The sequence below is a fragment of the Loxodonta africana genome, chromosome 6 (assembly GCF_030014295.1).
Source record: "Loxodonta africana isolate mLoxAfr1 chromosome 6, mLoxAfr1.hap2, whole genome shotgun sequence".
Lineage (NCBI taxonomy): Eukaryota > Metazoa > Chordata > Mammalia > Proboscidea > Elephantidae > Loxodonta > Loxodonta africana.
The window spans coordinates 122,792,347-122,808,727 of NC_087347.1; positions in this window are offsets into that span (position 1 = coordinate 122,792,347).

A 16,381-nucleotide genomic window follows, 5' to 3' on the forward strand; every position below is an offset into this window, starting at 1 on the left:
CATTCCCAGTGACTGAGGTAGTTCTGAAGGTCTGTGATTCTGATGACAAGAGCTCCCAGATAAAGCCAAACCTTTAATCCAAAAGGATGGCATTTCCTGATGTGTATTAATCAGGGCACTTGTCTTGCCAGATGGTTCCAGAAAAAAAGTGTTCTGTGGTGCAAGCTGTGTATCCTCTTGGAGACGGACAATGTACAATGGTAAATTAAAGAACATGAGAAAGAGATTTGTTTAACTTGTTTAACAGGTATGTTTTGAGTTTTCCAAATGTTTGGCCACAGACCTTTTTAGCATGGAGCATCTATTAACACCTCAGGGAACCCACTTTGGAAAACAATGCTTTAGGAGAATGCATGAATAAATATTGCTAACAGTTACTAGCTGTGGCTTCAAGTTAACATTAAAATCTCAAATGGCTCTTGAGGGATATAAGCAAAGGTGGTGTAAACTGTTAAGCGCTGCCCTACTAATTCAAAGTCCTGGCTTCTGAAAGATCACAGCCATTGAAAACCATATGGAGTGCAGTTCTCTGACACAAAGGGGGTTGCCATGAGTCAGAATCATCTCAAAGGCGACTGGTACTGATATTTAAAGTCAATACCACCCCACCTGTCCAATGTGTCAAACAATTGCAGGTGAACAGTACTAAAATGCTGAGATAGGATAGCATAAAATGGGGACTGGGAATGTTTAACTTATTTTCTTCTTTTTCTTTGTTGCGAGCTCTAGACTTCAGGCTTTGTTCCCTTCTTATATGTCCTCCTGGAGCCTTTGTGTGACTGAAAGCATGAAAATGATTGTCCTCTTGAGCTATTCTTGGCAGGCAGAACTGAGTTTAGAGGGAAAACAAACGTATGATTAGCAAATGCGTAAACATTCCAATCCAGGCCTACCTCCCTTCCTCCATATAGCAGAGGAAGAGCTGTGCAGAGGAGCGAAGCAACCACGAACTCAGTTAAGTATCAGGAGAATTCCCTGGGAAATTCTACCAAGTTTGCTACAAACAAGTCAGACATTACATCCTAATTAAACATAATCTCACGTCAAAGAGGCACTAGTTAGCGTTTCAGAGCATTTTCTTTTTATTCTTCTATGTGCTTCAGGGTTATCCTACGTTTTCAGCATTGTATTGCTGTCTGGTTTTGTCAGCTTATATTCTCTTAGTGTTTATTAATGATCTAGTATATAAGAAGTGCTAGTAAATCAATGAAGAATACGACATGATCCCTGATTTTGACAGACTGATAGATATCTGTCTAGGGAGACTGTTTAATGTTTGGTTCCCATAATTGCATAATGTTTTTTGAGAAATTGAAAGGTTTTTCCCAGTATGTGTGTCCTGTTTTTTGTTTTTTTTTCTTAATGTACTAGTTGATGATATCTTACTGTCAGCTCTTTGGGTGCTTAGAATGGCTCAATTATGGGACTGGGATTATTTCTCTACTGATAATCTCTAGAGTGAGCGTTCCAATCCTTTGGGGGTGTTCAGACTATTGTTGACATTGCCTTTGCAATTAGTTTCATGTTTTGTAACATGAAAAAAACTTTGAGAGGCTCTTAAAATTAGAATAATGTTGAGAATATTAACAGGTCTATGTAATCAAATCTTCTGTGAGCTCCCTAGCAGGCTGAGAGCTCACTGGGTTTTCTTCCTTTCCATATGCCTGTGCCCGGTACCATCACTATCGCCACAACCAGCCGCTCTCAAGTTGATTCCAGTTCATGAGGACACCATGGGTTTCAGTAGAACTGTGCTCTGTAGGATTTTCATGGCTGTGACCTGTTGGAAGCAGATTGCTTTGCCTTTCTTCTGAGGTGCCTCTGGGTGTGTTTGAACCATCAACTTTTCCGTAGAAGCCAAGCGTTTAACCATTTGCACCGCCCAGAGACACTTATCTGGCTCACAGTGCTCGCTAAACGAGCTTGCTTACATGACTTCCAAGACTCTAGCCTTTCCATCAGTCTCGTTAGGCTGGAACTCAGAACATTCCTTTCTCATCAAGGATGGGAAGCGACAGTGCCTGGCAGAGCCTGGGAAAAGTGAGGGCAGACAGCCCCTCTTACTCAGCTTCTGAGTATGCAAACTTGTTCCTGGGTTATAAGGCATGCAAGTGTCTTGGCCCTCAGTTCTGGGGCACACTTGCCGTTAGGCTGTGGTTCAGGGATGCAAGAAGATGAGCAATGGGAGAAGGATCTTCTCCAGTGAGAATGGAAATGATTAAAGATCAGCTTCCTATCCATCCCACCCACCTGAGTCATCTGCCAGTCAAAACATTTGGAAGAGCCTATTTCTGTATCCCCAGCTCTTGCTGTACGTATTCTCAAGATGAACACTCTGTGTCATCCCTAGGACCAGCAAACCCACCCCACATGCCCCCAGATAATGTGCATGAACCCTAACAATCTCTGGGAAGAGTGTTGTGATTGACTGTATTTATGTGCTAATTGGTGTGTGTGTGCGGAAGGGAGGGAGGGCCCTAGGTGGCGCAAATGGCTCGTACTCAACTATTAACCTAAAGGTTGGCAGTTTGAACTTACCCAGTGGTACTGTGGAAGAAAGGCCTGGAGATCTGCTCCTCTAAAGATTATAGCCAAGAAAATCCTATGGAGCAGTTCTACTCTGTAACTCATGGGGTCGCCATGAGTCAGAATCAACTCGACAGCGATAGGTTTGCTTGTTTATTTTGTTTTTTGGTAGTGAAGAAGGGAGTTGGGCTAGATAGGGTCAAATAAACTCAGTGTTTCAGGAAGGTAGGCACAAACACTGAATCCCATTCCTTCCTACAGAGAAGGAGAGAAGCTCAGAGTGTCTTTGGTTTACACAGTGGGGGCAGCTGCTGCCTAAACGTTAGTGGTAATTTCTTCAGCAGAGGCAGTAAGGCAGAATCTTACGTGTAGAGGAAATGCACCATTCCTTTTCCAACCTAAGCTACAGACTGGGAGTGCCAAACTTGCTGATTGTTTCTGTTTTGTGATTGAACTTGGTACGGTTTTAGCAATTGTCTCTCTGAGAAAAATGGTAACGTTGATTAAAAAGCAATACAGATCACTCGGTGGTTTCATCTAGAGCAGTCTTCAGGATAAGATCAGGAGTAGGTCACACCTTCCTGCTAGAAGAATAACAAAATAAAGCAGCTGAATCAATTGGGATTCTGAATAACTGAACATTCCATGTAATTACTGAAGCAAGAAAGAAATGCCTGGGTTGTTTGCATCATTTTTTCTTCAAAAGAAGAAAACCTAAAAAACAAAAACAAACACAATAGGTACAGATGTAAATCTCTGTTTCAAGACTCCCAGTTGACACTAATAGAGTCCTGTTGGGAAAAAAAAAAAAACAAAAAACAAACATGTTTTCCAAAAAGTAAAATAAAATCTTACTGCAAAAAAATAGCAAAATTGCAAGGGAGGAGAGAAAAGGAGCCTTAGATTTGTGAGAATATCAATCTGCAAAGTCTATTATCTAAAGACCTGGTACATCAATACTTGATTTGAATTATGGAGCTGGGTTGCACCTTCATTTACATGGTATTTCCCCAAGTAGCCAGATAATATCAATATCTTGCATTTATATGACGATCGTCTTCCCAGATGGCTTCATTAAATTGTATGTTTTATGAGACCCGCTTTCTGAAATGTGGTCATCTCTGAATGAGAATGATGCTCCTGGGTAACTTGGGGCAAGGGAAAAATCGTGTTTTGCATTTATGCTGTCTTTCTGTCAGTGACCATAAAAATCTTCCATTAGCATGCATGTCCTGAGCATCTGTGTGGGCAGACCCCGAGACGAGGCCCTACATGGTAGCATACAGAAGATTAAAAGGCGTGGTCCCAACCCTGCAATATCTCAGTCTCTATTAAGAACAGTTTTTCTGTTTCACAAATGTAAAAACTTGTGGCCAGAGAAGTATAGAGAATTGGCAAAGGCCTTATGGTAAATTTGTTCCAGAAATGGTAGTCCTTCTTTCGCAGTTTGGTTATGAGTGGTTTTGAGAATAATATCTAAAACTGTTTAAAGTATTTCAAAGATGTATCTAATTATTTTTTATCTAACTGGGAAGGTTAAAAATGGTTTTAGTTAAAGAAGACCAGCTGCAAAAAAAAAAAAAAAAATGAAGAAGGATGCATTGTTAATACATAGGTAGTCCCAGACTTATGACGAGGTTCCATTCTGATGATTCTGTCATAAGTCGGTGCTGATGTAAGTCGAATACCTCAGTTGTATTTTTTTAGATTAATTATTATTGCCTTTTCCTGTCAGTGTCTCTATAAATCCAATCTTAATTTGTCTTTGGGAGTTGACATGAAAATGATGACATCAGCAAATTATGCACTGCAACATTGTATGTAATACATATTACTAATGATAAGATGTACAAAAAAGAAAAGGGACAGTCATAAGTGCATAACCCAAGTATGTTGTAAGCCAGGGACTCCATAGATTCATAAATATTAAGTGTCTGTTGTTCTTGGTAGCTGCCATCGAGTCTGCTTTGACTCATGGTGACTCCGTGTATAACAGGACGAATATTGCCTTGTTCCGTGCCATCCTCATAGTTATTGATACGTTTGAGACCATTATTGGGGCTATTGTGTCAATCCATCTCTTTGATGGTTTCCCTCATTTTTGCTGACCCTCTGCAAACACAATGTCCTTTTCTAGGTATTGGTCTTTCTGGATGACGTGTCCAAAGTAACCTAGACTAGTCTCGCTATCCTTGTTTCTAAGGAGTGTTTCAATTTTACTTCTTATAATACTGATTTGTTCCCATCTAGCACTGTGATAATTGCTGTGGGGGAATGAGAGAAAGGCAGGGCTCCAACCCTGAAGAGACTGGTGGGCTTTGAAAGTAAACTACTGCATCTAGGTGGTGATTTCAAGCCTCCCTTATTCCTTGAATAAAGATTCAATTTGTTAGCTCTTCTTTTTCTAGTTTGTTAAATTTGTAAATACCCTTGGGAGAAATAACACATTAAGCCAAGCCTAGCACAATGTTTGGCACACAACAATCACTCCATGAAGCACTATGAGGAATTTATATTGTGTGGATGAATTTACTATAACTTTTTCTGAGAACCTGAGTTTTAATGAGTTTGGAGATGGGTGGGGAGAAGAGAGTAGGAGTAATGGGTGCCTAAGAAGCGAAGAAGAGCACAGTGAAAACAAGCAGTAAGCACAGCCTGTGGGACAGAAAAAACTTATCTTCTTTATAATCTTGCTTGAAGACTGCTCTGTATTTTACTGTATATCTGAGGATATCAGACTCTTATATTTAAGAGACCTACCAGGTCATACATAGTGATAGCAATCCCAACCCTCATGCTAACTTGCTTGGCGTTTGGGGCAAGACACTTCACTTACTCAGCCTTACATACCCCACCTGTTAAACAAAGGAATAGGCTAGATGATTTCTAAGACAAATCTCTATTAATAGCATTCTACTATTCTATTTAAATGAGAACATGGAATAATTTGGAACAAGAAGTAGGGGAGTGGTGGTTCTGATACTTGGTAAAGAGAAGCGACAGTATTAAAATCAAAGTGACCCTTTCTAATGAACTACCAGAGCATTTTCAACACATAAGTCTATTGATCAAGGTATATTGGGCGCCATATTGTAACTACAAAAGACTTTGACCAACTTCAGATATGTTTTGCTTCACCTCTGTTTTAGATTTTCTATAATTTTTTTTTCTTTCCTAAGCTAGGTTCTTCTTCAGAAATGTCTAACTTGTGGCCCTGTTAGTTGGTAAGAAAACTTTTAAAACTTTTACTTAAAAATGGAACTGTTATCTTGAAAATATTCTAAATTTCAAAAGCCTTTTCCACAAAGCAAAAGTGCTAGATTATGAATGTTATCGCAATCAAAAGAGTAAAAATATACTGTCATGGTTAAGATTGTGTGTCAACTTGGTTGGGCCATGATCATCAGTGATTTGATAGTCGTATGATGGTGCGATCACTTCCATGATGAGATATGATATTATGTGATCTCCTCCATGATAGAATCTGCTGTGAATAGCCAATCAGTTGAAAGGGAGTTTTGTTGGGGGTATGGCCTGCATTGAATATAAGCAGATATTCTGGCAAGACTTGTGGGTTTTTGCTTGTTCTTGATCCTGCAGCTGACTCCTGTACATCTGATCTCCGGTTCTTGGGACTTGAGCTAGAGGCTTGCTAGTCTGCTAATTTTGGGGATTTGTCAATCTTCACAGTCTGTGAACAAGAGCCCTGCTCTCTCTGACCTGCCAGTCTTGGGTTCTCCAGCCCCTGTGGCTGCGTGCATCAGGAGAAGCCTGATCCATGGACTTGGGACATTCCAGCCCCTACAACCACGTGAGCCATTTCCTTGATATAAATCTCTCTCTACATATATATTTATACGCTTTACTGGTTTTTCTTCTCTAGAGAACCCAACCTTAGACAGATAACATGGTCATACGGCATCAGGAAAATCTTCAAAGTAGAAATGGGGCTTACAGTTTGTCGTTGAGGCAATTGAAGACTGGACTGTTTAAAGAAAGAAGCATTCCAGTTTAAAGAGTACCTTACTAACTCATTGCTGTCCATTCCAAATCATAGCAACCACATAGGACAGAGTAGAACTGCCCCATAGAGTTTCCATGGAGCACGGTGGATTCGAACTGCCAACTTTTTTTGGTTAGCAGCTGTAGCACTTAAACCACTATGCCACCAGGGTTTCCTACCTTACTAAGAGCCCAAAATACCAAACCCACTGCTGTAGAGTTGATTCCAATCATAGCCACCCTATAGGACTCTACAGGACTCTATAGGACCCTATAGAACAAAGTAGAAGTGCCCTATAGAGTTTCCAATTTATATACGTGGACCTTGCTCCATGGAGTACACAGGAAGCAAATCTGTGAAAACAGATGATGGAGAAGCTTAGTATCATCAGTCAGAACAAGGCCAAGGGCCAACTGTGGAACAGACCATCAGTTGCTCACATGCAAGTTCCAGCTGAAGAAAATTAAAACAAGCCTGCAAGAGACAAAGTACAATCTTGAGTACTGAATTTAGAGACCATCTCCAGAATAGAATTGATGCATTGAACACTGATGACCAAACACCAAACGAGTTGTGGGATGACATAAAGAACATCATACATGAAGAAATCAAAAGGTCATTAAAAAGACAGGAAAGGGAGGTGGAGCCAAGGTGGCGGAATAGACAGACGCTTCCGGCGAGCCATCTTTACAACAAAGACCTGAAAAAACAAGTGAAACGGGTGTATTTGTGACAAGCTGGGAGCTCTGAGCAATAAAGGCAAGCTTAGACAATGAACTGAGGGGCAGAGGGAGGAAGAGACAGTTCAGAAGTGGAGAGGAGTTACCAGACCTGAATCACAGGGAGCTGTCAGGCACCATTCCCGGAGCGGTGGTGGCAGCGGTGGGCTGGTACTAGCGTTCGGCCCCAGTTTCCTCAGGGAGAAGCAGCCAGCTGCACAGCCTGTCTGCACCTCCGGAACCTGAGGAGAATGGTGCTCTAGGCAAAATCTAAGTACTTGCGTATATTTTATGGCGCCCCCCCCCCCCCCCCCGCCCAAGCCGGCTTCAGTGGCTGAAATCCTGGGCCACAGATAGGCCCTGTTGAGCACCTAGAGCCATCCTCCCAGCCCTGGGGAAGGAAAAAATTTGCAATTGGGGGGAAAAGATAATTTGCTAGCTCCGTTAACTAGGGGAGCTCAGGACAGAAGCGGCTCGTGTCCAGGCATAAACCGCCCATGGACCTTGAGCACCTTTCCTTCTGCATGGACCTGTGTGGGCATATTTCGTATTTTGGGAGAATAGGCCCTTGTTGGCAAATTCCAACCATTTCAGCTGTGCGGTGGAGAGGTGGGTGTTTGACGTTTGGCATTGCTTTGCCTATTAACCAAGGTCCTCACCTACCCCCACATCTGGGACCTAAGGACTGGTAGCTCCACTCAGGTCACCCAGCCACTGGGGACACGGGTCCAGAGATAACTGGTACCTCCCAATCCTTACAACCAAACACTTTGGGTGCCCGTGGTCCATCTGCGCAACCCACCCACCTGCACAGTCTAGGGAACAGGGAGGCGTTTTCCTCAGGGACACTCGGGGATCGGTTCCCAGCCCCCTGCCTTATTCAGAGTGTGACCCCCTGCTGCAATCAGATATCATTATATATGCCCATCACCCCGCCCCTCTAAGACTGTACAACAGAACCTGTACCACACACGTGATGATCAGCTACCTGGAAACCTGAGCTGAATTCATACAAGAAAACTGAATGGACTCCTAGACTGATATACCTGATAACAGCTTAAGCCAGCTGGGGACAGGACATCAGAACTCCAAAGATGAAAATAATCAAGCTAGCACACTCAAGCAACCCATAGGGGTATACCAAAACAAAAAGCAAGCAGCTACAATGCAGTAAGCAAGCATAAACTAATACAGTAACTTATAAATGGCTCCGAGACAACAGTCAATATCAAGTCACATAAAGAAACAGACCATGATCACCTCAACAGGTTCTCAAAACAAAGAATCCAGGGATCTTCTCGATAAAAGTGCATTCCTGGAATTACCAGATGCAGAATACAAAAGTTTAATATACAGAACCCTTCAAGACATCAGGAAGGAAATGAGGCAATACACAGAACAAGCCAAGGAACACACAGAGAAAACAGTTGAAGAAGTTAGAAAGATTATTCAGGAACATAATGAAAAGTTTAATAAGCTGGAAAAATCCATAGACAGACAGCAATCAGAAAATCAGAAGATTACCAATAAAATTACAGAATTAGACAACTCAATAGAAAGTCAGAGGAGCAGAATTGAGCAAGTAGAAGCTAGAATTTCTGAACTTGAAGATAAATCACTTGGCACTAATATATTTGAAGAAAAATCAGGTAAAAGAATTAAAAAAAATGATGAACCCTCTAAAATCATGTGGGACTCTATCAAGAGAAATAATCTACAAGTGATAGGAGTACCAGAACAGGGAGGGCTAACAGAAAATACAGAGAGAATTGTTGAAGATTTGTTGGCAGAAAACTTCCATGATATTGTGGTGAAAGATGAGAAGATATCTATCCAAGGTACTCATAGAACTCCACATAAGGTAGATGTTTAAAGAAAGTCACCAAGACATATTATAATCAAACTTGCCAAAACCAAAGATGAAGAGAGAATTATAAGAGCAGCGAGGGATAAACGAAAAGTCACCGACAAAGAACAGCCAGTAAGAATAAGCTTGGACTACTCGGCAGAAACCATGCAGGCAAGAAGGCAATGCGATGACATATTTAAAAAATTGAAGGAAAAAATTTCCTGTCAAGAATCATATATCCAGCAAAGCTGTCTCTTAAATATGAAGGTGAAATTAAGACATTTCCAGATAAACACAAGTTTAGGGAATTCGTAAAAACCAAACCAAAACTACAGGAAATACTAAAGGGAGTTCTTTGGTTAGAAAATCAATAACATCAGCTATCAACCCAAGAGTAGAACACTGGGCAGAGCAACCAGAAGTCAACCCAGACTGGGAAATCCAAAAAAACAAAGTAAGATTATATATATATAGAGAGAGAGAGAGAGAGAGAGATAAAGCTCAAAACAGAGTAACAGCACTGTTATTACATAAAAGAAGACAACATTAAAATAATAAAGAGTGACTAAGAAACATAATCATACACCTTCCATTTGGAGAAGAAGATATGGTGATACAAAGAAATAAAAGTTAGTTTTAAATTTAGCAAAATGGGGTAAATAATAACGTAACCACAAAGGAGACAAACTATCCTGCTTATCAAAATAAAGTACAAGAAAAAAATAGATACTCAGCAGAAACAAAATCACCAACAACAAATATGAGGAAAGGACAATATATAAAGATAATCTACTCAGCACATAAAATTAAGTGGGAAAAAGAAACTGTCAACGACACACAAAAAAGACACCAAAATGATAGCACTAAATTCTTACCTATCTATAATTACCCTGAATGTAAATCGACTAAATGCACAAATAAAGAGACAGAGAGTGGTAGAATGGATTAAAAAAACAAGATCCATCTATATGCTGCCTACAAGAGACACACCTTAGACTTAAAGACTCAAACAAACTAAAATCAAAGGATGGAAAAAAAGAAATCAAGCAAACAGCAATCAAAAAAGAGCAAGAGTGGCAATATTAATTTCTGACAAAATAGACTTAAAGTTAAATCCATCATAAAGGCTAAGGAAGGATGTATATAATGATTAAAGGGACAATACACCAAGAAGATATAACCATATTAAATATTTATGCACCCAGTGACAGGGCTGCAAGATACATAAAGCAAGCTCTGTCAGCATTGAAAAGTGAGATAGACAGCTCCACAATAATACTTGGAGACTTCAACACACCACTTTTGATGAAGGACAGGACATCCAGAAAGAAGCTCAATAAAGACATGGAAGATCTGAATGCCACAATCAACCAATTTGACCTCGTAGGCATATACAGAACACTCTACCCAACAACAACCAAGTATACTTTCTTTTCTAGTGCACATGGAACATTCTCAAGAATAGACCACATAAAACAATCCTTAGCCGAATCCAAAACATTGAAATATTACAAAGCATCTTCTCTGACCATAAGGCCATAAAAGTGGAAATCAATAACAAGAAAAGCAGGGAGAAGAAATCAAACACTTGGAAACTGAACAAATACCCTGCTCAAAAAAGACAGGATTATGGAAGACATTAAGGATGGAATAAAGAAATGCATAGAATCCAGTGAGAATGAAAACACTTCCTATCAGAACCTTTGGGACACAGCAAAAGCGGTGCTCAGAGGCCAATTTATATCAATAAATGCACACATACAAAAAGAAGAAAGGGCCAAAGTCAAAGAATTATGCCTACAGCTTGAACAAATAGAAAGAGAGCAACAAAACAAACCCACAGGCACCAGAAGAAAACAAATAATAAAAATTAGAGCTAAACTAAATGAAATAGAAAACAGAAAAACAAAAGAATGAATAAGACCAAAAGCTGGTTTTTTGAAAAAAATCAACAAAATTGATAAACCACTGGCCAAACTGACAAAAGAAAAACAGGAGAGGAAGCAACTAACCCAAATAAGAAATGAGGTGTGTGATATTACAACAGACCCACTTGGAATTAAAAGAATCATATCAGATTACTATGAAAAATTGTACTCTAACGTATTTGAAAACCTAGAAGAAATGGATGAATTCCTAGAAACACACTACCTACCTAAACTAACACAAACAGAGGTAGAACAACTAAATAGACCCATAACAAAAGAAGAGATTGAAAGGGCAATCAAAAAACTCCCAACAAAAAAAAAGCCCTGGTCTGGATGGCATCACTGCAGAGTTCTACAAAACTTTCAGAGAAGAGCTAACACCACTACTGGTAAAGGTATTTCAGAGCATAGAAAAGGACGGAATATTCCCAAACTCATTCTGTGAAGCCACCATATACCTGATACCAAAACCAGGTAAAGACACACAAGAAAAGAAAATTATAGACCTATATCCCTCATGAATGTAGATGAAAAAATCCTCAACAAAATTCTAGCCAACAGAATTCAAGAACATATCAAAAAATAATTTACCATGATCAAGTGGCATTCATACCAGGTATGCAGGGATGGTTCAACATTAGAAAAACAATTCATGTAATCCACCACATAAATAAAACAAAAGACAAGAATCACATGATTTTATCAATTGATGCAGAAAAGGCATTTGACAAAGTTCAACACTCATTCATGATAAAAACTCTCAGCAAAATAGGAATAGAAGGAAAATTTCTCAACATAATAAAGGGCATTTATACAAAGCCAACAGCCAACATCACCTTAAATGGAGAGAGCCTGAAAGCATACCTTTTGAGATCGGGAACCAGACAAGGATGCCCTTTATCAAGGATGCCTTTATTCAACATTGTGCTGGAAGTCCTAGCCAGAGCAATTAGGCTAGATAAAGAAATAAAGGGCATCCAGATTGGCAAGGAAGAAGTCAAAGTATCTCTATTTGCAGATGACATGATCTTATACACAGAAAACCCTAAGGAATCCTCCAGAAAACTACTGAAACTAATAGAAGAGTTCAGCAGAGTATCGGGATACAAGAGATTCCTCTACACCAACAAATAGAACATCTAAGAGGAAATCACCAAATCAATGCCATTTATAGTAGCCCCCTAGAAGATAAAATACTTAGGAATGAATCTTACCAGAGATGTAAAAGACTTATACAAAGAAAACTACAGTACACTTCTGCAAGAAACCAAAAGAGACTTACATAATTGGAAGGACATACCTTGCTTATGGATAGGGAGAGTTAACATTATAAAAATGTCTATTCTACCAAAAGCGATCTATACATTTAATGCAATTCCGATCCAAATCCCAAGGACATTCTTTAACGAGATGGAGAAACAAATCATCAGTTTCATATGGGAGGGAAAGAGGCCCCGGATAAATAAGGCATTACTGAAAAAGAACAAAGTGGGAGGCCTTACTTTACCTGATTTTAGAACCTATTGCAATAGTCGCTATGAGTCGGAATTGACTCGACAGCACTGGGTTTTGGGTATACCACCACAGTAGTCAAAACAGCCTGGTACTGGTACAACAACAGGTACGTGGACCAATGGAACAGGATTGAGAATCCAGACATAAATCCATCTGCATATGAGCAGTTGATATTTGACAAAGGCCCCAAAACAGTTAAATGGGGGGAAAAGACAATCTTTTTAACAAATGGTGCTGGCATAACTGGATATCCATCTGCAAAAAAATGAAACAAGACCCATATCTCACTCCATGCACAAAAACTAACTCAAGATGGATCAAAGACCTAAATATAAAATCAAAAACGGTAAAGATCATGGAAGAAAAAATAGGGACAATGTTAGGAGCCCTAATGCATGGCATAAACAGTATACAAAACATTATAAAGAATGTAGAAGAAAAACTAGATAACTAGAAGCTCCTAAAAATCAAACACCTATGCTCATCCAAAGACTTCACCAAAAGAGTAAAAAGACTACCTACAGACTGGGAAAAAGTTTTTAGCTATGACATTTCTGATCAGCGCCTGATCTCTAAAATCTACATGATACTGCAAGAACTAAATTGCAAAAAGACAAATAACCCAATTAGAAAATGGGCAAAAGATATGAATAGACACTTCACTAAAGAAGACATTCAGGTAGCTAACAGATATATGAGGAAATGTTCATGATCATTAGGCATTAGAGAAATGCAGCTCACAACTACAATGAGATTTCATCTCACTCCAACAAGGCTGACATTAATCCCAAAAACACAAAATAATAAATGTTGGAGAGGCTGTGGAGGGATTGGAACACTTCTACACTGCTGGTAGGAATGTAAAATGGTACAACCACTTTGGAAATTGATTTGGTGCTTCCTTAAAAAGCTAGAAATAGAACTACCATATGATCCAGCAATCCCACTCCTTGGAATATATCCTAGAGAAATAAGAGCCTTTACACGAACAGATATATGCACACCCATGTTTATTGCAGCACTGTTTACAATAGCAAAAACATGGAAGCAAGCAAGGTGCCCATCAACGGATGAATGGATAAATAAATTATGGTATATTCACACAATGGAATACTACACATCGATAAAGAAAAGTGAGGAATCTGTGAAACATTTCATAACATGGAGGAACCTGGAAGGCTTTATGCTGAGTGAAATTGTTCAGTTGCAAAAGGAGAAATATTGTATAAGACCACTATTATAAGAACTTGAGAAATAGTTTGAGAAGAAAACATTCTTTTGTGGTTATGAGAGGGGGGATGGAGGGAGGGTGGGAGAGGGGCATTCACTAATTAGATAGTAGATAAGAACTACTTTAGGTGAAGAGAAAGACAGCACACAATACAGTGGAGGTCAGCTCAACTGGACTAAACCAAAAGCAAAGATGTTTCCTGAATAAACTGAATGCTTTGAAGGCCAGTGTAGCAGGGGCAGGGGTCTGGGGACCACGGTTTCAGGGGACATCTAAGTCAATTGGCATAATAAAATTTATTAAGAAAACATTCTGCATCCCACCTTGAAGAGTAGCTTCTGGGGTCTTAAACGCTAGCAAGCAGCCATCCAAGTTGCATCAATTGGTCTCAACCCAACTGGATCAAAGGAGAATGAAGAACACCAAGGACTCAAGGCGATTACGAGTCCAAGAGACAGAAAGGGCCTCATGAACCAGAGACTACATCAGCCTGATTACAGAAGAACTAGATGGTGCCCAGCTACAACAGATGACTGCTCTGACAGGGAATACAACAGAGAACCCCTGAGGGAGCAGGAGAGCAGTGGGATGCAGAACCCACATTCTCATAAAAAGACCAGACTTAATGGTCTGACTGAGACTAGAAGGACACCTGTGGTCATGGCCCTGAGACCTTCTGTTGCCCCAGGACAGGAACCATTCCTGAATCCAACTCTTCAGACATGGATTGGACTGGACAATGGGTTGGAGACGGATGCTGGTGAGGAGTGAGCTTCTTGGATCAGGTGGTCACTTGAGACTATGTTGGTATCTCCTGCCTGGAGGGGAGATGAGAGGGTAGAGGGGATTAGAAGCTGGCGAAAGGGACACGAAAAAAGAGAGTGGAGGGAGGGAGCGGGCTGTCTCATTAGGGGGAGAGTAACTGGGAGTGTGTAGCAAGGTGTGTATGGGTTTTTGTGTGAGAGACTGACTTGATTTGTAAACTTTCACTTAAAGCACAATAAAAATTATATATATATATAAAAAAAGACAGTGAAGGAAGTAAAGACCAAAATGGATGTCAGAAGAGACTCTGAAACTTGTTCTTGAACGTAGAGTGCCAAAGCCAATGAAAGAAATGATGATGTGAAAGAGTTGAACAAAAGATTTCAAAGGGTGGCTCAAAAAGACAAATTTAAGTATTATAACGAAATGTGCAAAGACCTGGAGTTAGAAAACCAAAAGAGAAGAACACATTCAGCATTTCTCAAGCTGAGAGAATTGAATTAAAAATTCAAGCCTTGAGTTGCAATACTGAAGAATTTTATAAGCAAAATATTGAACGATGCAGGAAGCATCAAATGAAGATGGAAGGAATACATAGAGTCACTGTATCAAAAAGAATTGGTCGACGTTCAACCATTTCAGGAGGTAGCATATGATCAAGAACCGATGGTACTGAAGGAAGAAGTCCAAGCTACACTGAAAGCATTTGCTAAAATCAAGGCTCCAGGAATTGATGGAATACCAATTGAAATGTTTCAAAAAACAGATGCAACGCTGGAGATGCTTACTTATCTCTGCCAAGAAATTTGGAAAATAGCTACCTGGCCAACTGACTGGAGGACACCCATATTTGTGCCCATTCCAAAGCAAGATGATCCAACAGAATGAGGAAATTGTTGAATAATACCAGTAATATCACTGCAAGTAAAATTTTGCTGAATATCATTCAAAAACAGTTGCAGCAGTACACTGATAGGAACTGCCAGAAATTCAAGCTAGATTTAAAAGAGGATGTGGAATCAAGGATATCATTGCTGATGTAGATGGATCTTGGTTGAAAGCAGAGAATACTGGAAAGATGTTTACCTGTGTTTTATTGACTGTGCAGAGGCATTCGACTATGTGGATCATAACAAATTATGGATAACATTATGAAGAATGGGAATTCCAGAACACTTAATTGTGCTCATGAGGAATCTGTACATAGACCAAGAGGCAGTCATTCCAACAGAACAAGGGGATACTGTGTCGTTTAAAATCAGGAAAGGTGTGTGTCAAGACTGTATCCTTTCACCATACTTATTCAATTTGTATTGTGAGGAAATAATCCAAGAAGTGGGACTATATGAAGAAGAATTAGGCATTAGGATTGGAGGAAGACTCACTAACAACCTGTGATATGCAGATGACACAAGCTTGCTTGCTGAAAGTGAAGAGGATGTGAAGAACTTACTGATGATCAAAGACCACAGCCTTCAGTATGGATTGCACCTCAATATAAAAAAAACAAAAATCCTCACAACTGGACCAATAAACAACATCATGATAAAAGGAGAAAAGATTGAAGTTGTCAAGGATTTCATTTTACTTGGATCCATAATCGACACCTCTGGAAACAGCATTCGGGAATTCAAACAGAGCATTGCATTGGGCAAATCTGCTGCAAGAGATCTCTTTCAAGTGTTAAAAAGCAAAGATGTCACTTTGAGGACTAATGTGTGCCTGACTCAAGCCATGGTATTTTCAGCCACCTCTTATGCCTGCAAAAGCTGGACAATGAATATGGAAGACCAAAGAAGAATTGATGCCTTTTAATTATGGTGTTGGCGAAGAGTATCAAATATA